General features: G+C 46.0%; 1 long non-coding RNA gene across 1 annotated transcript; it reads left to right on the top strand.

The window, feature by feature from the left end:
* Positions 1–14,767: 14,767 nt before the first annotated feature.
* Positions 14,768–17,849, top strand: LOC123128608 (uncharacterized). Its single transcript, XR_006463328.1, has 3 exons — positions 14,768–14,989; positions 16,857–16,991; positions 17,112–17,849. It is a non-coding gene; the product is annotated as an uncharacterized lncRNA (long non-coding RNA).
* The last annotated feature ends 7,129 nt before the right edge of the window (positions 17,850–24,978 follow it).

Raw genomic sequence — 24,978 nt, 5'->3', positions numbered from 1 at the left:
GCCTAGATGGGCCTTAGTGGAGAGAGAGAGGGGCGGCCAAGGCAGGCCGCGCGCCCCTCCCCCTTGAGTCCGAATTGGACTAGGAGGGGGGAGCCCCCTTTTCCTTCCCCTCTCCCACTCCTTCCTTCTCCCTCCTAGTAGAACTAGGAAAGGATGAATCCTAGTCCTACTAGGAGGAGGATTCCTCCCCTCCTTGGGCGCCCCAAGGGCCGGCCGGCCTCCCCCCTTGCTCCTTTATATACGGGGCAGGGGGCACCCTAGGACACACAAGTTGACATTGTTTAGCCGTGTGCGGTGCCCCCCTCCACCATAATCCACCTCGATCATATCATTGCAGTGCTTAGGCGAGGCCCTGCGTTGGTAGCTTCATCATCACCGTCATCACGCCATCGTGCTGATGAAACTCTCCCTCGACACCCAGCTGTGGATCTAGAGTTCGCGGGACGTCACCGAGCTGAACGTGTGCAGATCGCGGAGGTGTCGTACCTTTGGTGCTAGGATGGGTCGGATCGTGAAGATGTTCGACTACATCAACCGCGTTGTCATAATGCTTCCACTTATGGTCTATGAGGGTACGTGGACAACACTCTTCCCTCTCGTTTCTATGCATCACCTAGATAGATCTTGCGTGTGCGTAGGATTTTTTTTGAAATTACTACGTTCCCCAACAGTGGCATCCGAGCCAGGTCTATGCGTAGATGTTATATGCACGAGTAGAACACAAAGGAGTTGTGGGCATAGGTATATACATATTGCTTGCCATCACTAGTTGATTCTTGATTCAGCGGTATTATTGGATGAAGCGGCTCAGACCGACATTACGCGTACGCTTACGCGAGACTGGTTCTACCGACGTGCTTCGCACATAGGTGGCTGGTGGGTGTCAATTTCTCCAACTTTAGTTGAATCAGATTCAATGAACAGGGTTCTTTATGAAGATCAAAAAGCAATCAGTATATCGCATTGTGGTTTTTGAAGCGTAGGTAAGAATGGTTCTTGCTCAGCCCATAGCAGCCACGTAAAACTTGAAACAACAAAGTAGAGGACGTCTGACTTGTTTTTGCAGGGCATGTTGTGATGTGATATGGTCAAGACATGATGCTAAATTTTATTGTATGAGATAATCATGTTTTTTAATGGAGTTATCGGCAACTGGCAGGAGCCATATGGTTATCGCTTTATTGTATGAAATGCAATCGCCATGTAATTGCTTTACTTTATCACTAAGCGGTAGTGATAGTCGTAGAAGCAATAGTTGGCGAGACGACAACGATGCTTCGATGAAGATCAAGGTGTCAAGCCGGTAACGATGGTGACCATGACGGTGCTTTGGAGATGGAGATCAAAGGCACAAGATGATAATGGCCATATCATATGACTTATATTGATTGCATGTGATGTTTATCCTTTATGCATCCTATTTTTCTTAGCTCGGCGGTAGCATTATAAGATGATCTCTCACTAAATTTCAAGGTACAAGTGTTCTCCCTGAGTATGCACCGTTGCTACAGTTCGTCGTGCCGAGACACGACGTGATGATCGGGTGTGATAAGCTCTACGTTCACATACAATGGGTGCAAGCCAGTTTTGCACACGCGGAATACTCGGATTAAACTTGACGAGCCTAGCATATGCAGATATGGCCTCAGAACACTGAGACCGAAAGGTCGAGCGTGAATCATATAGTAGATATGATCAACATAGTGATGTTCACCATTGAAAACTATTCCATCTCACGTGATGATCAGACATGGTTTAGTTGACATGGATCACGTGATCACTTAGATGATTAGAGGGATGTCTATCTAAGTGGGAGTTTTTAAATAATTTGATTAATTGAACTTTAATTTATCATGAACTTAGTACCTGATAGTATTTTGCATATCTATGTTGTTGTAGATAGATGACCCATGTTGTTGTTCCGTTGAATTTTAATGCGTTCCTAGAGAAAGCTAAGTTGAAAGATGATGGTAGCAATTACATGGACTGGGTCCGTAACTTGAGGATTATCCTCATTGGTGCACAGAAGAATTACGTCCTAGAAGCACCACTAGGTGACAAACCGGCTGCAGGAGCAACGCCAGATGTTGTGAACACCTGGCAGAGCAAAGCTGATGACTACTTGATAGTTCAGTGTGCCATGCTTTACGGCTTAGAACCGGGACTTCAACGACGTTTTGAACGTCATGGAGCATATGAGATGATACAAGAGTTGAAGTTAATATTTCAAGCAAATGCTCAGATTGAGAGATATGAAGTCTCCAATAAGTTCTACAGCTGCAAAATGGAGGAGAATAGTTCTACCAGCGAACATGTACTCAGAATGTCTGGGTACCACAACCACTTGACTCAGCTGGGAGTTAATCTTCCGGATGATAGTGTCATTGACAAAGTTCTTCAATCACTGTCACCAAGCTACAAGAGCTTCGTGATGAACTATAATATGCAAGGGATGAATAAGGCAATTCCCGAGCTCTTCGCAATGCTAAAGGCTGTGGAGGTAGAAATCAAGAAGGAGCATCAAGTGTTGATGATCAACAAGACCACCAGTTTCAAGAAAAAGGGTAAAGAGAAGAAGGGGAACTTCAAAAAGAACAGCAAACAAGTTTTTGCTCAAGTGAAGAAGCCCAAGTCTGGACCTAAGCCTGAGACTGAGTGCTTCTACTACAAAGGGACTGGTCACTGGAAGCGGAACTGCCCCAAGTATTTGGCGGAGAAGAAGGATGGCAAAGTGAAAGGCATATTTGATATACATGTTATTGATGTGTATCTTACTAATGCTCGTAGTAGCGCATGGGTATTTGATACTGGTTCTGTTGCCAATATTTACAACTCGAAACAGGGGCTACGGATTAAGCAAAGATTGGCTAAGGACGAGGTGATGATGCATGTGGGAAATGGTTCCAAAGTCGATGTGACCGCCATCGGCACGCTACCTCTACATCTACCTTCAGGATTAGTTTTTAGACCTAAATAATTGTTATTTGGTGCCAGCATTGAGCATGAACATTATATCTGAATCTTGTTTGATGCGAGACGGTTATTCATTTAAATCAGAGAATAATGGTTGTTCTATTTAAATGAATAATATCTTTTATGGTCATGCACCCTTGATGAGTGGTCTGTTTTTACTAAATCTTGATAGTAGTGATACACATGTTCATAGTATTGAAGCCAAAAGATATAAGTTTAATAATGATAGTGCAACTTATTTGTGGCACTACTGTTTAGGTCATATTGGTGTAAAGCGCATGAAGAAATTCCATGCTGATGAACTTTTGGAATCACTTCATGCTTGCGAACCATGCCTCATGGGCAAGATGACTAAAACCTTCTTCTCCGGAACAATTGAGCGAGCAACAGACTTGTTGGAAATAATACATACTGATGTATGCGGTCCGATGAGTGTTGATGCTCGCGGTGGGTATCGTTTTTTTCTTACCTTCACAGATGATTTAAGCAGATATGGGTATATCTACTTAATGAAACATAAGTCTGAAACATTTGAAAAGTTCAAAGAATTTCAGAGTGAAGTTGAAAATCATCATAACAAGAAAATAAAGTTTCTACGATCTAATCGTGGAGGAGAATATTTGAGTTACGAGTTTGGTCTACATTTGAAACAATGCGGAATAGTTTCGCAACTCATGCCACCCGGAACACCACAACATAATGGTGTGTCCGAACGTCGTAATCATACTTTACTAGATATGGTGCGATCTATGATCTCTTTTACTGATTTACCGCTATCATTTTGGGGTTATGCTTTAGAGACGGCCGCATTCACATTAAATAGGGCACCATCAAAATCCGTTGAGACGACACCTTATGAACTATGGTTTGGCAAGAAACCAAAGTTGTTGTTTCTTAAAGTTTGGGGCTGCGACGCTTATGTGAAAAAGCTTGAACCTGATAAGCTCGAACCCAAATCGGAGAAATGTGTCTTCATAGGATACCCAAAGGAGACTGTTGGGTACACCTTCTATCACAGATCCGAAGGCAAGATATTCGTTGCTAAGAATGGGTCCTTTCTAGAGAAGGAGTTTCTCTCGAAAGAAGTGAGTGGGAGGAAAGTAGAACTTGACGAGGTAATTGTACCTACTCCCTTATTGGAAAGTAGTTCATCAAAGAAATTAGTTCTAGTGATTCCTACACCAGTAAGTGAGGAAGCTAATGATGATGATCATGAAACTTCTGATCAAGTTACTACCGAACCTCGTAGGTCAACCAGAGTAAGATCCACACCAGAGTGGTACGATAATCCTGTTCTAGAGGCCATGTTACTTGACCATGACGAATCTACAAACTATGAGGAAGCGATGATGAGCCCAGATTCCGCAAAATGGCTTGAGGCCATGAAATCTGAGTGGGATCCATGTATGAGAACAAAGTGTGGACTTTGGTTGATTTGCCCGTTGATCGGCAAACCATAGAGAATAAATGGATCTTCAAGAAGAAGACTGACGCTGATGGTAATATTACTGTCTACAAAGCTCGACTTGTTGCGAAAGGTTTTCGACAAGTTCAAGGAGTTGACTATGATGAGACCTTCTCACCTGTAGCGATGCTTAAGCCCGTCCGAATCATGTTAGCGATTGTCGCATTTTATGATTATGAAATTTGGCAAATGGATGTCAAAACTGCATTCCTTAATGGATATCTTAAAGAAGAGTTGTATATGATGCAACCAGAAGGTTCCGTCGATCCAAAAGGTGCTAACAAAGTGTGCAAGCTCCAGCGATCCATTTATGGACTGGTGCAAGCCTCTCGGAGTTGGAATATACGCTTTGATAGTGTGATCAAAGCATATGGTTTTATACATACTTTTGGAGAAGCCTGTATTTACAAGAAAGTGAGTGGGAGCTCTGTAGCATTTCTGATATTATATGCGGATGGCATATTGTTGATCGGAAATGATACTGAATTTCTGAATAGCATAAAAGGATACTTGAATAAGAATTTTTCAATGAAAGACCTCGGTGAAGCTGCTTATATATTGGGCATCAAGATCTATAGAGATAGATCAAGACACTTAATTGGACTTTCGCAAAGCACATACCTTGATAAAGTTTTGAAGAAGTTCAAAATGGATCAGGCAAAGAAAGGGTTCTTGCCTGTGTTACAAGGTGTGAAGTTGAGTCAGACTCAATGCCCGACCACTGCAGAAGATAGAAAGAAAATGAAAGTCATTACCTATGCTTCAGCCATAGGTTCCATCATGTATGCAATGCTGTGTACCAGACCTGATGTGTGCCTTGCTATTAGTTTAGCAGAGAGGTACCAAAGTAATCCAGGAGTGGATCACTGGACAGCGGTCAAGAACATCCTGAAATACCTGAAAAGCTCTAAGAATATGTTTCTCGTTTATGGAGGTGACAAAGAGCTCGTCGTAAAAGGTTACGTCGATGCAAGCTTTGACACTGACTCGGATGACTCTAAGTCACAAACCGGATACGTATTTTTATTAAATGGTGGAGCTATCAGTTGGTGCAGTTCCAAGCAGAGCGTCGTGGCAGGATCTACATGTGAAGCGGAGTACATAGCTGCTTCGGAAGCAGCAAATGAAGGAGTCTGGATGAAGGAGTTCATATCCGATCTAGGTGTCATACCTAGTGCATCGGGTCCAATGAAAATCTTTTGTGACAATACTGGTGCAATTGCCTTGGCAAAGGAATCTAGATTTCACAAGAGAACCAAGCACATCAAGAGACGCTTCAACTCCATCCGCGATCAAGTCAAGGAGGGAGACATAGAGATTTGCAAGATACACACGGATCTGAATGTTGCAGACCCGATGACTAAGCCTCTCTCACAAGCAAAACATGATCAGCACCAAGACTCCATGGGTGTTAGAATCATTACAATGTAATCTAGATTATTGATTCTAGTGCAAGTGGGAGACTGAAGGAAATATGCCCTAGAGGTAATAATAAAGTTGTTATTTATATTTCCTTATATCATGATAAATGTTTATTATTCATGCTAGAATTGTATTAACCGGAAACTTAGTACATGTGTGAATACATAGACAAACAGAGTGTCACTAGTATGCCTCTACTTGACTAGCTCGTTGATCAAAGATGGTTAAGTTTCCTAGCCATGGACAAAGAGTTGTCATTTGATAAACGGTATCACATCATTAGAAAATGATGTGATTGACTTGACCCATCCATTAGCTTAGCACGATGATCGTTTAGTTTGTTGCTATTGCTTTCTCCATAACTTATACATGTTCCTATGACTATGAGATTATGCAACTCCCGAATACCGGAGGAACACTTAGTGTGCTATCAAACGTCACAACGTAACTGGGTGACTATAAAGATGCTCTACAGGTGTCTCCGATGGTGTTTGTTGAGTTGGCATATATCGAGATTAGGATTTGTCACTCCGTGTATCGGAGAGGTATCTCTGGGCCCTCTCGGTAATGCACATCACTATAAGCCTTGCAAGCAATGTAACTAATGAGTTAGTTATGGGATGTAGCATTACGGAACGAGTAAAGAGATTTGCCGGTAACGAGATTGAACTAGGTATTGAGATACCGACGATCGAATCTCGAGAAAGTAACATACCGATGACAAAGGGAACAACGTATGTTGTTATGCGGTTTGACCGATAAAGATCTTTGTAGAATATGTAGGAACCAATATGGGCATCTAGGTTCCGCTATTGATTATTGACCAGAGATGAGTCTCGGTCATGTCTACATAGTTCTCGAACCTGTAGGGTCCGCACGCTTAACATTCGATGACAATCGGTATTATGAGTTTATGTGTTTTGATGTACCGAAGGTAGTTCTGTGTCCCGGATATGATCATGGACATGACGAGGAGTCTCGAAATGGTCGAGACATAAAGATTGATATATTGGACGACTATATTCGGACACCGGAAGTGTTCCGGGTGGTTTCGGATAAAACCAGAGTGCCACAGGGTTACCGGAACCCCCCTCGGGGAACTAATGGGCCTAGATGGGCCTTAGTGGAGAGAGAAAGAGGGGCGGCTAGGGAAGGCCGCGCGTACCCTCCCCCTTGAGTCCGAATTGGACTAGGAGGGGGGCGCCCCCCCTTTTCCTTCCCCTCTCCCACTCCTTCCTTCCCCCTCCTAGTAGGACTAGAAAAGGATGGATCCTACTCCTACTAGGAGTCTCCCCTCCTTGGGTGCCCCAAGGGCCGGCCGACCTCCCCCCTTGCTCCTTTATATACGGGGGCAGGGGGAACCCTAGGACACACAAGTTGACATTATTTAGCCGTGTGCGGTGCCCCCTCCACCATAATCCACCTCAGTCATATCATTACAGTGCTTAGGCGAAGCCCTGCGCCGGTAGCTTCATCATCACCGTCATCACGTCATCATGCTGACGAAACTCTCCCTCGACACTCAGCTAGATCTAGAGTTCGCGGGACGTCACCAAGCTGAACATGTGCAGATCGCGGAGGTGCCGTATCTTCGGTGCTAAGATCGGTCGGATCGTGAAGACGTTCGACTACATCAACCACGTTGTCATAACGCTTCTGCTTACGGTCTACAAGGGTATGTGGACAACACTCTTCTCTCGTTGCTATGCATCACCTAGATAGATCTTGCGTGTGCGTAGATTTTTTTTTGAAATTACCGCGTATCCAACAAAAACTGTCACCACAACCTTGCAGAAACTGTACATTGGTGTGAGACATGTGGACTCACTCACTCATACATACATACATACTCATCCACAAGATCGCCCAGAATTCTATATGCAAGCATGCGAATAGTCGTAGTGCATTTCTTGTAAGAGGAGAAGTCAAGCTTGCCAAGGGCATCCTCTTTGCACTCAAAGTATGGGTCATATGCTACCACTCCCTCTCGAATACGATTGAACACATGTATCGCCATCCGGAATCAGTGGCGGAAAAGATGTGGCTTGAAAAGCGGGGAATCCTCAAAGTAATCAGCATAGAGCAGGGCGTGGCCGCTCTCCCTATTGCGGTTCAAGGCTGGAGCATGGACGAGATTGATCCCTGAACCGAGGCCACTGCCTAGCAATATGGTCATTGATGACCAATGCGGCAACCATAAGCTCTTCGTCATCCGAGGACGAATCTTCCGATGCACAAATGAAGTTGTGGAAAAAATACTCACCCCGACTATCCATGGTACCTTGTGAGCAAAGTGTCAAACACCTTGAGGTCGCGAGTAGAGACGTGGCCGGTGAAGACCACCTCGGGCTCCCTGCGCAGGCAGTAGGGGAGGTTGGCGTTGACGGTCGGGCGACTTTTGCAGCACCTGCCTGAAGGTGTTTGGGTCGATGGGCATCACCGACAGTCATAGTTTCCCTGGTACCGGATGCGACGACAAAAAGCCACAAACGCCGGAAAGAACTCCTATGAAACGTGGGCGCGGGGCGGCTATGGCATGGGGGTGGTCGTGGTTTGCGCGGTCGGGCTAGACCGCGAGGAAGCGGCCGGAAAAATGGGGTGGTGGTGGCTATGGCGGGGGGCGGGGCAGGCCGCGTAGTGGAAGAGAAAGAGGGGGATGTGTCCCTTACGGGTGGGCCAGGGGAGGACAAGGGCGCACGTTTCGCCTGTCCGTGCTCTCCCTGTTTTGACGCAAACGCGGTCTAAATTTGAGCCGAAAATGGATCAACGGCGAACAAAAATGAATGTTTGTACGTTTGCTCCGGCGCGTTGGGCCGTGATTTGTTTGCGTTTAACCCCAAACGGATGCGGCCGGACCATTTAGGGTCGTGCTTGGAGTTGTCCTTAGACGCTCCTCGGTCGCTCCCCAGGCGGCCAGGATCACAAACCTAGCCACCATCGCGAGCGCCACACCCCTCTTTCCCTCGGCGCCGGCGGCAGTCGTCACTTGGCAAAGCCCGCACGGCGGCGGCGGGACCATTTTCTCCTGCCGCTCGGGGCTAGGTGGTGCGGGACGGCCGCCATCGTGCCTGGCGGAGCCAAGCTCAGAAGGCGCCCCGAGGTGGCAGGGAGGCCTAGGCAGCGCCGACGCTAGGAGGTGCATCCGTCGCGACTGCTGACGGCTGGGCAACGCAGAGCTGGAGCGTCGCCAAGGCGAGGGGCAACAAGGGGAGTCGCAGCTGCTGGCTGCTCGCGGCTGGCGGCTAGTTGGCGTGGATCTGGCGCTCCGGCGAGGGGAGGCGTGCTGGCGCGGATCTGCACGTGGAGGGTCCAGGAGGGTGTGCGGGTGTCCTATCAGCGCGGATATGCTACGTGGGCGCCGTGGCAAGGGTGCTGGTGCACTGGACATGCAAGGGGGTCGAGTGGTGTTGTTTGCTGCGTGGTCGGTGGGGTGTGCAAGGGGCCCGCTGCGACGAGGAAGTGCGGCTTCATGCGGCGAGCGCTCGAGATCCGTCCCCAGCGAGTATGTCGTTGTGTGCATGGTGCATGTCGATGCACTTGATGTTGCGGCCCAAAACCATGATGGTTCCTGGCGCCAGGCACCACACCTGTGCTCCTTGCCGACATGGTGCTTGGCAAAGCCCGTCGGCTCACGCTGCGTCCGGTGGTTCTTCATCCTGTTGACCATTGATGAAAAAGGACTAATGATCCATTCAACTCGAGATGGGAGCTCCCGCGACCGCGCTGGGCGCTGGGTAAGCGCGGCGGCCGCCGCCGCCTGATCTCTCCGTCCCGTCCGCCTCTGTCCCTGCTGAGACCAGATCCGGGGACTGCTTCGCCTGCTCTCTTCCTTCCCCTCGGCAGCTGCAGAAGGCTGCGCGCATGCTCTCGTGCTCACGTCTCTCCGAGCTCGCGACGGCAACTCTGACCACGCCGCCCGCGGCCACCGCTCCTGCCGCCGCGCTGGCCGCGGTCGCCCTCGCCGTCCGTGGGTCTGATCCGGCCATTGGGGGTCGGATGGCTCAAGCTCGCCCCATCCCCAAGTCCGCGACGGCCCGTCCCCTGCCAGATCCGGTTCGGGAGGGACTGGTTCTGGTCGTTCCGCTGACCGAGCCGCCTTTGGCAGGCCGCAGCCCCATGGATGGGGTCGGGGTGGTGATGGAGCTCGGGTCTGCGTCGTCGTCTTCGCCTCCGACACCCCTGCCTGCCATCCTTGTTGCTGCCACCGGGGGTGCCATCGACCAGCTGCAACCCCCACCGCTGGTGTCTCTGGTAGCTGTGACCATGCTGGCCTCCCGTGCAGCAGCACCGACCGCCTCCGGAGGTGTGGATTCTGGCGAAGCTCGTGGAACCGACGATGGGTGCGATGACGCGACGATGCCAGAGAAGTTGGAGTCTCATCTGCTTGGTCCATCTTCGGCGTCGGCATGCAAGGGCCTCTCTGCTGCTGCTGCCGCTCTTGAAGCCGAGGCGGGCTGGGAGCATGTGGGTCGGGGGCGCCGTTCCGGCCAGGGCACTCCTCTCGAGCCATCGAGGAAAGGTCTCGAGCGTAGCCTCGCCTTCAAGCGTTGGGCTCGAGGGAGGTGCTTTCGTTGCCTCGCGCGTGGCCATCAAGTCAATGCATGTCGTGAGCCTTTCAGATGCATTCGCTGTCGTCGCTCTGGACATCGGGAGAGGTTCTGTCGTGCTTCCTCTCCGGTCGCTTGCAATCGCTCTCCGGTCACTCGTGCTCCTCTCCAGCGGAGCCGCTCCTCGTCCGTCCAGCCTTGTCCTTCGCTGGCCAGGAGTTGGGCTGAGGTTGTGGGCCACACGTCGTTGTGTGTGTCGGTGCCGCCAAGGTCCCAATATGGGTGTTGCAAGGATTCCAATGTCAACGCCTCTTTGGTCTCTGCTTTGGAGTCGCAGCTTGCCCTGCTGCGCACGGAGCTCCTTCAGGAGGTTGAGCTGCTCCGTGCTGAGCTTCGCGACGCTCTAGCCAAGCTTGAGGTTGCGTCGGTTGTGCCTTTGCTACCTGAGCTCCAGGTTGGTTCCATTGTTGAGGATGCAGAAGGTTTCTTTGGAGATTTTTCTCCTCGTGCTTTGCATGTGACGCCGCTTGTTCGTGGGAGCGCGGTTATCACTGAGGTCGTAGCTCCGGTTCTGCAGATTATGCCAGAGTTGCACGAGCTTTGTGGGGAATCATTTATAGTGTTACCATTGGAGCTGAGCGCATTGGAGTCGTTGGCGGTGGCCATGACACCCTCACTTCCACCGTCAGAGTCCTGTCAGCCGCCCGCCTTTGCGGACTGTGGAGACTTGGTTGGTTCTGTCACTGCTTCATCTATGGCCATTGGGCATGTGGCGTCTTTGAGTGGCGAGGTTGATGAGTTAGGTGTGTTGGCGCCTAACTCCGAGGCTCTATCATGTGAGCAACTGGAGACGCCCGAGTCCATCGTGTCAGTGGTACCTGTGACTGATGATGTTGAGGTGGTTGGTATGTTGGCGCCCGATCCTTCGGTGCGCAACCAGCCGCTCATCTCTGTGGAGCATGGAGGTTCCGATGTTGTAGTCACCCACTCGCACGTGACCGTTGGGCAGGTTTCTGTGCGTGACAAAGTCAATGACATTCTCTTCGATTTAGAGCTTCACAGCTTGCTCAAACGTTTGGAGAGGGTGAGCCCTGGATCTGGCAAGGCGATTGTGGAGGAGGCTCTCAGGAGCAAAGGAAAGAAGAGTGAAGCCACAGGAAAGGCGTCCGCAGCAACTTGATGGATGGTTATCAGTCTCTTAGGTTGTCCTTATGGTCTGGCTTGTCTTCGTGGATTTGGTGGCGCCTGTGGTCTTCGGCCGAGTTACCCTCATTGGGGTGTCTTTGCGATGTAGCAGTGTGGGGTTGGTGGACGTTAGGTGTTGGGTTTGGTTGTGAGGCGATCTTGTGCTTAGGGGTTGCATACTTTGTGAGTAGTTCACGTGTTGTTGGTCTGTATTGGTTTTCGCCCGGTTTTCCATTAATTAACTGGGCAATTCTCTTCTGCTTAATTAATCGATGAGGCAAATCTTTTGCCTCCGTTTCGAAAAAAAAGACTAATAATAAAAGAAAATACAAAATATTACAGATTAGGAGAAAAAAGACTGACATCGCACCGTACTTCGCACCTCTCCTATAGGGATGGCAATGGGGACAGTCCCCTATGGGGATACCTACAACATCCCCATCCCCATCTATTCCCTATCAGCCCATCCCCATCCCTGTTTACGTGACTGGGGATGAAATTTCCCCATACCCATGCCCCACTGGGGAACGGGGCCCCATTAGGGTCCCCATCCCCATAAGCAAATACTCATATACATAATATGACACCCTATAATCAACATACATACATGGTGTTTACCTTGTCCTGCTAACGCCTATCTAGGTCGTATTGACTTCTTGGTCATGGTGGCAGCTGAAGTGAGGATATGAGATAGGTTTAAGGTTTTTTCAGAGCTTTTTTTGTTTTCGCAAGTTTGTTTGTGAATATTTTAAGGTTAACCACAGTATCACAGTTACTAATCGGGTCCCCGATGGGTATTGGATCTGGGGAATAGGATATCGTCCCCATCCCCGTTGTACCCTATGGGGAATAAAATAGTTTGGTAAATATCCCCATGGGGATGTTTTTCACCCATCCCCACCCTCTAATAGATGAAATCCCAATAGGTTTGGCGGGTATGGGCCCCGTTGCCATCCCTACTCTCCTAGAGAGAGACCTAGGGTCACAGGCTTAGCCCGAAGTGCGTAGCGATTGCTCCTTGCCTCGGCAGAGCCAATGAATCAATTGTGCGTTGTCGACGAAGCAGCGGTCAGCACCCAAAAAAAACACTTTGGTGGATGAGTGCATTGGAGCACTATATTTTATATTTTGAATAGTGTCAAAACGATATTTTTGATTTTTCAAAAAATTCTAAAAACAATTCTACATGTTCGTATGGATATATGTTGCACATGTACAAATTATGATGATGAAATAAGTGACCATGTGAGTTACACACAAATGATAAAATCGTGATTTTGGAAAGATGAACCGTGCATGTATTATTCACTTTTTAAATATCATCATTTTGTCATTTTTGCATAGCTCACATGTTTACTTGGGGCTGTTTGGATTGTAACTATCTTTGCCATATGTTGCCACATGATTTTTGCCACACTTGCCTTACCTGAGTTGTTTAAATTGTTAGCCACACTTTGGCTTGCCTAAGGGAATTTTGCCACACTTTTTATGTCTGACATGTGGGGTTCACTGCTCATAAAAAATTTCTTGCCTCAAGTGTGGCTAGAACCAAACACATACCTAACTTGATCAAACTTGCCTAAGGTTAGGTGTGACAAAGTGTGGCTAGAACCAAATTTCATCACCAAACTTTACACATGAGTAATATCCATCCATATGATCATGCCGAATTTTTTTTGAGATCTTTCAAATTTTTTAATATGGTTTTTAAACTATTTAAAATAAAGTCCTCCACCTGCACCCATGTTCTGAAAATCCACTTTTTAGTATTTTTTATTTTTAGTTTTTTTCGAAACATTTTTTTTTCTTTTTAGTATATTGTGAGCCGAGCAATGTGGTATTAAACGAAATCACTAATTAAGGAGTACTCATTGCAAAGATTACTCCAATTGCCCTGGTTGCGACAAGTGGCCCACATGCAGCGCCACTTGTCGCAACCTGGGAGTTTTCCTTTTTTCGTAGATCCGTTATTCAAAACGTTTTATCTCTCAAATCGTGCGTCCAAATCTTGAATCACTTTCACTATTGGATTCCTCGCGTCGAGATCTTCAAAATTAGATCCCATGTTGATAGATTTTGACAAACTTTTTTTTCATGAAAAAAACCGAACGAAAAACCGAACCGGGAGCACGGATTTTTTCCCTTTCCGAAAAAGGCACGCCTGCGCCTCTCACAAAATCACAACCGCGCCTCTCGCGGAAGTAAAAATGCGACTCTTGTGAAAAAAAGAGAGAGAAAACACGTTTCTTTTCGTTTCCGAGGAGGCACGACTGTGACTCTCGTGAAAGCACAACCGTGACTTTTGCGGAAGCAAAACCGTGACTCTCGCGAAAGGAAAAAAACAAAAAATGCGTTTTTTCCCTTCCCGAGAGGCACGGTCGTGACTCTCGCGAAAGCACAACCATGCTTCTCGCGGAAGCAAAACCATGACTCTCGCGAAAGAAAAAAAATATAGAAAACGCGTTTTTTTCCGTTTCCGAGAGGCACGGCCGTGACTCTCGCAAAAGCACACCCGTGCCTCTCGCGGAAGCAAAACCGTGACTCTCGCGAAAGAAAAAGAAATAGAAAACGTGTTTTTTCTGTTTTTGAGAGGCACGACCGTGACTCTCGAGAAAGCAAAACCGTGCCTCTCGCGGAAGCAAAATCGTGACTCTCATGAAAAAAAAATACGCGTTTTTTCACGCAAAATATTTTATTTAATTTTTTTATTGAAAATCTAAGGGAGACCGGTGAAAAACCAAAATGTAGAAAAACAAAAAAAACCATTTAAAAAGCCAAAAATGCGTGCGAAAAAATAAAAAAATAAAATCCGAAGGAAGCGCCCAGAGCGCGACACGTGACGAATGGCTGAGAGCGCGCCGGTGACGCTGATCGTTGCGAGGCTCCCGAAGAAGCGCTGGTTAACTAGTTGCTCCCGGTATTAATTATTGCCACCCGCAAAAAAAAGGTATTAAATATTGCAATGGACAGGCGCTGCGGTTTGTTTGTTCCCTGACTGGGCCGTCGTGTTCGGCTCCCAGGTAGGCCGGTCCTCAAATTAGTGGGAAAAAAAGCGCCGAAATATTGCGGGCCGAGACCATAACAGCCGAACGAAATATTGCGGGCCGAGACCAGGTACTGGAAAGATCGAGAGTCGGTTCCACCATCCTTTCTCTCCCTAGCCTCAAAAAAAAAAAAAAACCCATCCTTTCTCTCCCCTCGCCCATTCGTGCCGACGCGGCAACGTCAGCTCCGATTCGCCGGCGACGCGCGCGGCAGGATGGCTCCGTACCTGCTGAGGTCCGCCGTTGCCATCCTTCGCCGACCTACCCCGCCGTCGACCTTCCTCCGCCGCTCTCCCATCGACAGCTCCCGGTTCTTCGCCTCGGGTGGAGCTGTGAGGGTCGAACCCGCAAAGGTGAACCCCCCGCCCCTCCTCCTAGGGTTTTACTTCTCTGCCTCGAGCCACCAGTTGATGGATAAGTTTCATACGAATCTCGAGCCTGCCCCGGAGTTGTCGCCAGAGGTGGGAAATCGGGAAGGGGGATTGGTGGGGAATTTGGGTGCTGATGAAAGGGGGTCGGACCAGGGCTGCAGTTATGCGACGGGAACAAGGCAGATCAAGGCGATTGTAAGCCACTGCGTCGCTGGACGTGAGGTCGAGGAGACACCTACAGCTTGTGGAGAGTTGCCACGAAGGGATACATCTGCTTGTGGGTAGCCCCCGCCTGAGAATGGGGACGGGAGGAGGACGACCACCGGAGCACCGGGATACTTTTCTGATTTCTGTTCGATGCCTCTCGCTGCTATATATGTCACTGTGTGCGTGTATGACAAGCTACCACCATATGGTTTAGAGTTTTAGACGATCTTATGGACTAATTCTACATGGAGTCGTGGACAACATTACCTCAAAGTTTAAGATCATTATAACTGTACATGTATAATTGTTTACTGCAGTAGCAAATAGGATAATATAATGACCAAAGTACTAGGTGGTAAATGCAGTTTTGTGCACATCTTCCTCCCTCATCCTAATTTGGTAATACCCTGATCTCGAGTCCAGCTTGGAGAAATAAGTAGCTCCATGCAGTTCATCCAGCAGATATTCTATGATGGGTATAGGAAATTTGTTTTTCACAGTTTGGTCATTGAGTTTCTTAAAATCAGTACACAATCTCCACGTGCAGTCCTTATTTCTAAACAATAGTGCAGGCGCCGCATATGGCCTGTCACTAGGTCTTATAATTGAGGAAGCCAGCAGCTGTTTAACTTGTTTTTCCATTTCTCCTTTTTGTTGATGTGAGACTATAAGGTCTCAACGTAGGTGGTTCTGCACCCTTTTTTTTAGAGGAATCGTTTGATCAAATTGTCAGACAGGGGGCAATCCTGTTGGTTCAGCAAAGACATCTTGGAATTGCTCTAGGAGAGCTTGTATTGCTGGGTAGGAGTTGCTTTCCATGTTGTTAAGTGGAAAGGGCAATCCTGTTGGTTCAGCAAAGACATCTTGGAATTCCTCTAGGAGAGCTTGTATTGCTGGGTGGGAGTTGCTTTCCATGTTGTTAAGGGGAAAAGGTAGTATCCTTCAACCGCTTTAGTTTGCAATGACGTCAGTTTTGACATTCTCACTGGTAATATCCCTTTTGCAAATGCTCTGTCATATAGAGTTATCTGTTGTTGACCCTTCCAATTAATAACCATGATTTTTGCATTAAAATCCATGGAGATTGGACTATGTGTAGGCAGCCATTCACATCGTAGGATTATGCCATAGCCTTTCAGTGGTAATACTTTGAAATCATTAGAGAATTCATGGCCTTGGATCTTGTACTTGGCAGCAGGTATATGGGATCCTGCTTTTAACCCCCCCCCCCCCCCCTCTAAGAACAGATTGCAGAGTATTTTTCACTGTAGAACAACTGGTTTTTGTCGTAAACTAAATGTCTATGAAGGTTTGTGTACTGCCAGAGTCCACCAGAGCAATTCCGCTTTTTCCTCCAATTTCCACAGGCGATGTGAATACCGCTACTATGCTTTTTCCACGCACTACTTGTACTGATACCTGCATCAGTTGCTCTTCTTCAGTGGGTGAAGTAACAGGACTGTCATATTCTGTAGCATTACCCACTCATCATTATCAGTGTCCTCTTCTGTGGCCATAAGGTTGAGATTTTTATATTGGGCACATCTATGCCCTAGACACCATCTCTGCCCACAGTATCTGCATTGGCCTGGCTCTATGAATCTGTGCTCTGTTCTGACCACAGATTTTTCTCCTGATTTAGGAGCTACAGCTTTAGGGAATTTCGGTTTGTGGCAAGCCTGACCACAACAGGAAGGGCCACTACAAGTACCAGGAGGCCCTACTTGGAGGAGGATATGAAATAGATGAAAATTATGATGACCCTTCTTTTCTTCAGGTAACTTCTACAAATATGACATTTTTTCTCACTTTGTTGTTAAAATGTTAGAGCTCCTTCTGATGATGATTGTATGCTATGTGCACAACATTTTCCCTGGGCTGGCACATCCTACACTAGATCCCTCACGGCAGCCACAATCAATGGTCTTCAACATGGCACAAAGAGAGAGATCATTCAGAGCTCCTCATAGAGAGCATGGACCATTGCCTCAGCAATCCTCTTTTGTTGCAGCTGCAGGTGATTCCATTCCACAACCTAGAGTTATTACAACCGAAATGAACATAGGCAGGAGTACAAGAGCAACCCGAAGAGCTGAAACAGGGGAAGGATCACAACATGTTGCAAGAGGTAATAAAAGACAGAGGGGAGCTGGAAGAGGAGCTGCTGATATTGCAGGCACATCTGTAGCTGCTAGGGGAAGAGGAGCTGGAAGGGGAAGGATCTCTGGAAGAACTGCAGGAGGTAGAGCTGGAAGAGGAGCTGGAAGGGGAAGGAACACTGCAGCAGCTAGTACTGGAAGAGGTGCTGGAATATCTTCAGGTGTTGACACATCTTTAGGACTTGGATTTGGTACTGGAAGAGGTGCATATTACTGGTTGTTTGGAGATGACAGGGCTACAGAAATTCCAGATCTCAACTTGTAGGCCATTCCATTAGTACACCTACAAGTTCATGAATGAACTTCATTTTGTCTCACCAAATGTAAGAGTTCATGGATGAACTTTTTTTAGTGATGTATTTTGTGACAGCAAACTCCATGGTGCTGCTGCTAAACTTAAGTGTATTCTGTGACAGCAAACTCTTTTATGCTGTACTTGTTTAAATGATGTTTGAACTAATCTCTGCTGCTTAAAATATGTGCTCAATTTCTGCATTTTTCAGTCATTGTACATATGTACATCAAATTCTGAATTTTTACTGTCATGGTACATATGTACAGCAAATTCTGAATTTTTTCAGTCATGGCACATATGTACAGCAAATTCTGAACTGATTTCTATGTTTCAGTCTGAATCTTTTCTATGTTAAAAATGGCAAAAAAAAAGGGTTTGGCCCGGGTTTCAAACCCAGGATCTGCCGTTGTGCAATATTGTCCTTTGCCAACTGAATACGAGTAGCGTTTTGTGTTAGTACAGCCAGTCTTCTTTCTATACTGAATCAACTGTCGCCATAGATGTGGAGTGCGGGTTCAGTACTGGTAAATGTCAGGGGGGTTTCTGCAAAAGGGAGCGACGAACGCCTCGGCTCTGCCTCGACCAGATGTCGCAACGGGATTGGCTTTGGGTGTTTTTGCACATGGGCTGCAAGTTTGTGGGTGGCGGAGTGGAGTTTTGCAAGTTTGTGGGCTGAAACATCACGGGCCGGACAAGTTCCTGGGTCTGCCGTGCTTTTACCTCATTAATAAAGGAGAAGATGTTGCACACCATATACATATTAAAGGTAAAGTTAAAAAAAGGCATACAAACATGTCCACACCCCTTCTTTTCTAAACATACACGTAAAATAATTTATTTAGAGGTGGATATAAATAGATAGGGTTAATTTGGATGCTTTCATGACATATATAGACGGGGTTAATTTCAACAATAAATAAATTAGTGTTGGGATAGACCAGCAGAGAAATTGTGGATGTAAGTTATGTGGGGAAAAAGGCAATTTTTTTTCTTAGTAACCATAAGGATAATTAGAATTTTGTTGTGCTAAATTTTAACATCTCAGGGTTTGTAGGAGTACATGGTTTTGTTAGTTATTGTATCAACTTCTAATGAAATGATGTGAAGTCTTGTAGATGTTTACAATGTAGGCAAAAAAAAAAGGATAAAAACATCAAAGTTTGTGTATTTCTTTGACAAACTTCAGGATAATGTTTTCCTCAAGTCATTAGATACGCTCGGGACAAAAATATCACAAATGAAAATTTTGTAATAATTTCTTTAGGTTCGGAATTTGCAAATTTCTCTAACTTTGAAAATGACCTATGCAAAGCTTCGTTATAGATTATTTCAAAATTGCACAAAGTAATATCAATGAGCTATTTCTTGATAATTTAGTAATTGTTATTTCTAAGTCAATGAACAACATGAAAAATAATTCTATAAAAAAATTAAATTCATTATTTTTTTCTAATGTAACACCCTCGGTCCTGTGAACATTCATGCCCGAGAATTCTGAAAATTTTAAATTCATCTCAATTTTGTAATGTTAATTAATAAACTTGCAGTCAAAAGAAATGTGCCATTCTAGTGAATGGTAATGAACTTTGTATCATTCATTCTTCAATCAGTTCTATGCGTCTTCAATGATTATTCAAATTTGGACAAACCGGTTAACGTTGGTGCTCAAGAATTCTGGAAAGTTCTACTATATTCCGATTCTTTCGTTTGGCACGTTGTGATTTTTAGTAGGACAATACAAAGCTATTTTTTTCTCCCGCTGCAACGCACGCGCATATTTGCTAGTTGGATATAATGGGTTGTTTTTGGATAACCAACAATTGTCATTGATGCCTTAAATTCATTCATACTATTTTTAGATGGAGAGACATGTTAATGTTCATTATATGGACAAGGAGGCATTCTTTGAGTAACAATGCCAACACGGGTGAGGAACCAATGGTTTTTGATACAAGCCCTAGCTATGAGGAGGTTGTTGCAAAAGTGAGACATGTATTAAAGTGGATGGACCCCAATTATGGTGTTAAATTAATGGGAAGGTATGGTGTTGGAGTTGGATCCAAATCTCGCATGAAAAGTATGCCTATCACCTCGGATTTGCATTGAGATGTATACAAGGAAAAAGTTGCCCAATCAGAAGACAAGTCACTTGAATTGTTTGCCACCAACGTTGAACCTCCTTGGTTTGCAATGGACTTGAACCGGTATAGATCTTCCCGAATGAATGACATGACCAAGAGGACAAGTGTGCCGCTTGTTGAGCATAGCGTCGTGGTTGATGCCCCCAATGCTTATCACCAACCACGTCCCCAACATCCAACTATTGAAGCAAATGAGTTTGAGTTGTGTGACCCCAATGCTTCTAGCCAACCACCAATTAGCCAAGCAAATGAAGTCGAGGTGGTTGCTAGTGACAAAGTAATTCAAGAGGATGGTGATGCTCATGGTGATGACGATGAGCAGGAGGAAGGGTTTCATGGTAATGATGTTGGTGACTTGGATGCGTACATAGCGCAAAAGGACATGGACCGTGAATTGCCTTTTAGGCGTCTATATGGGTATGACTCGGATGACGAAGGTCTAGAGGAAGAATGGACAAGGATGGATACACGAAGGATGAAACCAAATTTACTTTGAGTTGACGGGCTTAGAAAAAAGAACTCACATGTTTCGAGATCTCAACCTTGCCCATAAAGCCATAGTTGATGGTGGCATGAGAATGACGGCGATTGAGCCAACACCATACCCGGATCCAGGCAAACCAAGGGAGGAGAACAAGGAAGAGAATGCTTATTTTAAGGAAGGAGTGAAGTTCCTAAGTTTGGCTAGGCTGAAGGTTTCGTTGTCTGACTATGCCATTCGGAAGCATAGGCCATATTATGTTGAGCACTCCGACATCAAGTTTTGTTATACCGTGAAGTGTTAGCAAGAAGGATACCCATGGACGTTTCGTGCAAGAAATCTTGAAGATACCGGAGAATGGGTGTTAAGAAGTTGTGTAGCCACTCATAGGTGCAAGCCGCCATCAAAATGACTTCATAAGACACACTGTCAACTAATGTTCGAGTATCTCAGATACAAATTTATGGAAGACATAGCCGTTGATCCCACTATCAAAGTGAGGTTTCTCATGCTGACGGTGAAAAAACAATTTGGTTACAAAGTCAAGTATGGAAAGGCATGGAAGGCCAAGGCAAATGCTATTAGGATGTTGTATGGTGATTACGAAGAAGCATACAACCGCCTTCCGAGGTTGTTGGGAGCGATTGCACATAGGAACCTTGAAAGTGCGTTATATCGACTAGAGGGGGGTGAATAGGCGATTTTTATGAATTCTTCACTAAGGAATTTGCAGGTGAGGAAATTCCTGAATGAAGAACTACTTGCAGCGGAATAAGTACTCAGAAGTAAACATAACAAAACATGAGCATGGTCTTCATGATGAAGTGAAATCAAACACAGAGTACAGAAATTGTAAACACAAGATAAACAGAATGAAGACCAACAGACTGAAGAAATTGAGCTGAGGAAATAGAGAAAGTCTTTAGTCAAAGTCTTCAAACAGATATGAACAAGCACACAACACAGAAATGAGGGAATGGAAGGGTTGAGGAAATGGAACCAGTTAGCTCGGTGAAGATAATGATTTGGTAGACCAGTTCCAACTGCTATGACAATTGTACGTCTGGTTAGGGCGGCTAGGTATTTAAACCTGAGGACACCCAGTCCTGAACATGCAGCTCAGGACACTTAGTCCTCACCGTATTCCCCTTGAGCTAAGGTCACACAGACCTCGCCCAATCACTCGTGGTAAGTCTTCAGGTGACTTCCAAACCTTCACAGACTCGGTCACTCGGCGATCCACAATTTCCTCTTGGATGCTCTAGACCATGACACCTAACCGTCTGGAAGATGCACAATCTTCAAAGGTAACAAGCGTCGGATCCACGCATGATCAATCTCTTCAATGATGCTCAAACACTTTGGGTTTGAAGGTGTTTGGGTATGGGTTTTCCTCACTTGATGATTTTCACTCAAAGTCCTCGGAGGATGGGATGATCTCAAATGACAAGTGTCAGTTTCTCTCGGGGCATCCAACCATCTAGTGGTTGTAGGGGGTGGCTATTTATAGCCTAGGGAGCAGCCCGACATGATAAGACATAAATGCCCTTCAATGATATGACCGTTAGGTGGGTAGATATTTTTGGGACAGTTGGCGCATAGCACAGCAATAGTCGGAATTTTGAGTATCAAATTCCTCAGGGCTATCATGTTCCTCACTGTGTAGGCAATCCACACTGGCGAATTCCTAACTCCTCAGTCAGAACAAATTCCTCAGAGAGCAGAAGAACTTCATCTCTGTCACTAAAGAAATTGACTGAGCTGTATGAGATTTCCAATGGCTTCACTCGAAGGGATTGGTAGGTGTAGGATTTGAGTTGAGCATCACTTGGAAATTTTTCCTTAGTATTTCCTCGACCCCCTTTAACAGTACGGTGTTTCCTATGACTCAAGAAAGAGAAAAATAAAACAAAGAAAACAAAAGTCTTCATGCTTCATGTTCCTCGAATGAATACCAAGTCTTCAGGATCACACCAATTTCTTCACTTTCAAAGTCTTCAGAAATCCAAAGTCTTCAGTTGAAGAACTTCATTTTTGGGGGTCAGATTTCTCCGTAAATATCAAACTCCTCATAGACTTATAGACCTGTGTACACTCACAAACGCATTAGTCCCTTAACCTATAAGTCTTCAATACACCAAAATCACTAAGGGGCACTAGATGCACTTACAAACCTGGGCATGTATCATATGGTCGATGAAACGACGGAGTGCTTCACTGTGCCTTCTAGAGTTATGGGCAACGTGTGGCAGCATTTGCACATTGTTGCACAATCTTGTCCATAGATGAAACCTTCTTGAACGGCACATACAATGGCACGCTAATGGTAGCAATGGCGCACTCCTCCAATGACAATGTGTTGCTAGTGGCATTTGCTTTGGTGCCTTCTGAGAACCAAGAGAACTGGGAGTGTTTCATAGGTCATGTGAGGGAGAAGGTGATTGGGGCTAGGGAGGTATGAATCATATCGGACCGGCACCATGCATGATGAAATATGGTGACTGATGTAATTCAGCATGCGTGCATTAACATTAATGAGGAATAAGCATGCAGAAGAACTCAGCAAAAGTACCAGACCACCATAGTGTTGAAGTTTACAACTCGATCCAGCAAAGTCTTCAAAAGAATGAGAGTTGAAACTTAAAAAACACCCATATAAGTAGACCCGCTTGAAGACTAACTCAAATTTCTCCCCCTTTGTCATCAAATGACCAAAAGGGACGAAAAATAAGGACTAACACTCCTGAAGAATATCAAGTTGATGGAGGAGCACCAGCATTGTTGGGGTCGTTGGTTGTTGTAGGGCCTGCTGCAGTGTCGTCCAAGTCTTCAAACTCGTCGGTGTCGCAGGATGAAGAATATGAGCTGGCCACCAAGGAAGGAACTTTGACTTTCTTGAATTTCTTCGCTGGAGGAGCATACCAATCAAAGTTCTACTTAAGACCCATTTGCTCCAGATCTTCTTCACCATACAGATGTGATAAGATAGCCCAGGTGCGACCGAAAACTTCATGGAGGTAGTAATGGTTTTTCTTCACTGCATTATGTGTAGCAGTCATGTTGTGAAGAAGAGAACCAAACTGACGCTTAACCCATTTATGATTTCGATCCACCTTCTGGTGAAGACTAAGAAGCAGCTCACGGTCAGTCATCACCCTGGGAGCTGTGGCTTGAGGATTTGGCTTGGATGCATGTGCAGCAGAATCATGAGTGGCAGATTCATCATTGGTGGAGTAAGATGCAGCTTTGCGAAACTAACCATCCAATGGACGAATGCCTTCATCTATGACAGCAGGTGCCTTGCCGTTTTCATCAGCTGAGGAATAAGTCTGCTTGAGGACTTCAATTGGGGGCAGGTAGCTGAGGTGATTCTGAAAGTCAGCCTTGTAGTTTAGTGAAGACCTTGTTTTGAGGAATCTCATAATCCAAGGAGCATAAGGTTTCAACTCAAACGGAGAGAGTGCAACATTTGCCAGAGTCCTCATGAAGAAATCATGATAATTGACAGAAATGCCATGTATGATGTTGAATAGCAGATTCTTCATGATGCCAAGAATTTCTTCATCAGACGAGTCGTGGCCTTTGATAGGACTCATTTTCCTCGTCAGAATGTGATAGACTGTTTTGGGCACATATAGCAATTCCTTCACGAGGAATTTGGTCCTTGGGGCTTGACCGGGCTTTAGGGGCTTCATCCGCACTTGCATGTAATGGGCAGTGAGTTCAGGATCCTGGTACAGACAGCAAGCTCCTTCAAGGGGTGGACTGATGGGCAGGGCGTGAAGTAATTCAGAGGCCGGTGGCTTATAATGAGTGTTATCGGTCATCCAGTCCAATACCCAAGTGTTGATATCACTAGGATCACCTATGATGTGCAGTGTAGCGTAGAACTGAAGAATAAGCTCTTCATTCCAATCAACAACGTCAGAGCAAAAGTTGAGGAGGCCTGCGTCATGAAGCACACTAAGGACAGGAGAGAAGCAAGGCAGTGATTCCATATCCACGTGAGGAATATGCTCGTGGTAGAAGACTTTATCCTTGTTGAAGAGCAGTGAAGAATAGAAATTGGCCTAGCTGGCAGTCCAGAAGCGCTTCCTCCTAAGACGAGCAAAGTCATAAGGATTGTAGTCCGTGAAGAATACATGCTCGCCAAAGAAGTCATCAACATTGAATTTTTGCTTCTTTGAGAAAGGGTCCTTTGGCTTGGGGTGAGGAGTGTCAGTCAATTGCATCACAACCTCAGGGATCTCGATCTCAGGTTCCGCAGGCTGAGGAATTTCAGGTTCTTCTTTAGTGGCAGCCTGGGACTTCAATTCTTCATTTACATTTTCTTCAGCACTAGTGGCTGGAATCTCTTTATGGATAGACGAGGTTGCATGAGGTTCTTCAGATCCCATTTGTACTTCAGTAGTGACAGGGGACTGAGGAATTTGTTGTAGGGGTGTGAACAGAGGAGAGTTGGGATGCTGACTTTCCCAAAAGTCATCGTTCAACACTGGAGTGGTGCACCCAATATCCACATCTTCTTATTCATTCATTTCTTCAACGCCGGCCTCTTCAGCAATGAACTGAGGTGTGGGCGATGAGACTATTGGGGTTGAAGCGATCGCATCCGCTTCAATTTCTTCATCCAACTGCTCTGAGGAAGCAGCAGAAGAAATGTCTTCATCGGATCCGCTTGGGATCAC

This window comes from Triticum aestivum, chromosome 6A (assembly GCF_018294505.1).
Source record: "Triticum aestivum cultivar Chinese Spring chromosome 6A, IWGSC CS RefSeq v2.1, whole genome shotgun sequence".
NCBI classification, from domain to species: domain Eukaryota; kingdom Viridiplantae; phylum Streptophyta; class Magnoliopsida; order Poales; family Poaceae; genus Triticum; species Triticum aestivum.
The sequence above is the reverse complement of the archived record's forward strand: the minus strand, read 5'-3'. Positions and strand labels throughout refer to the sequence as shown.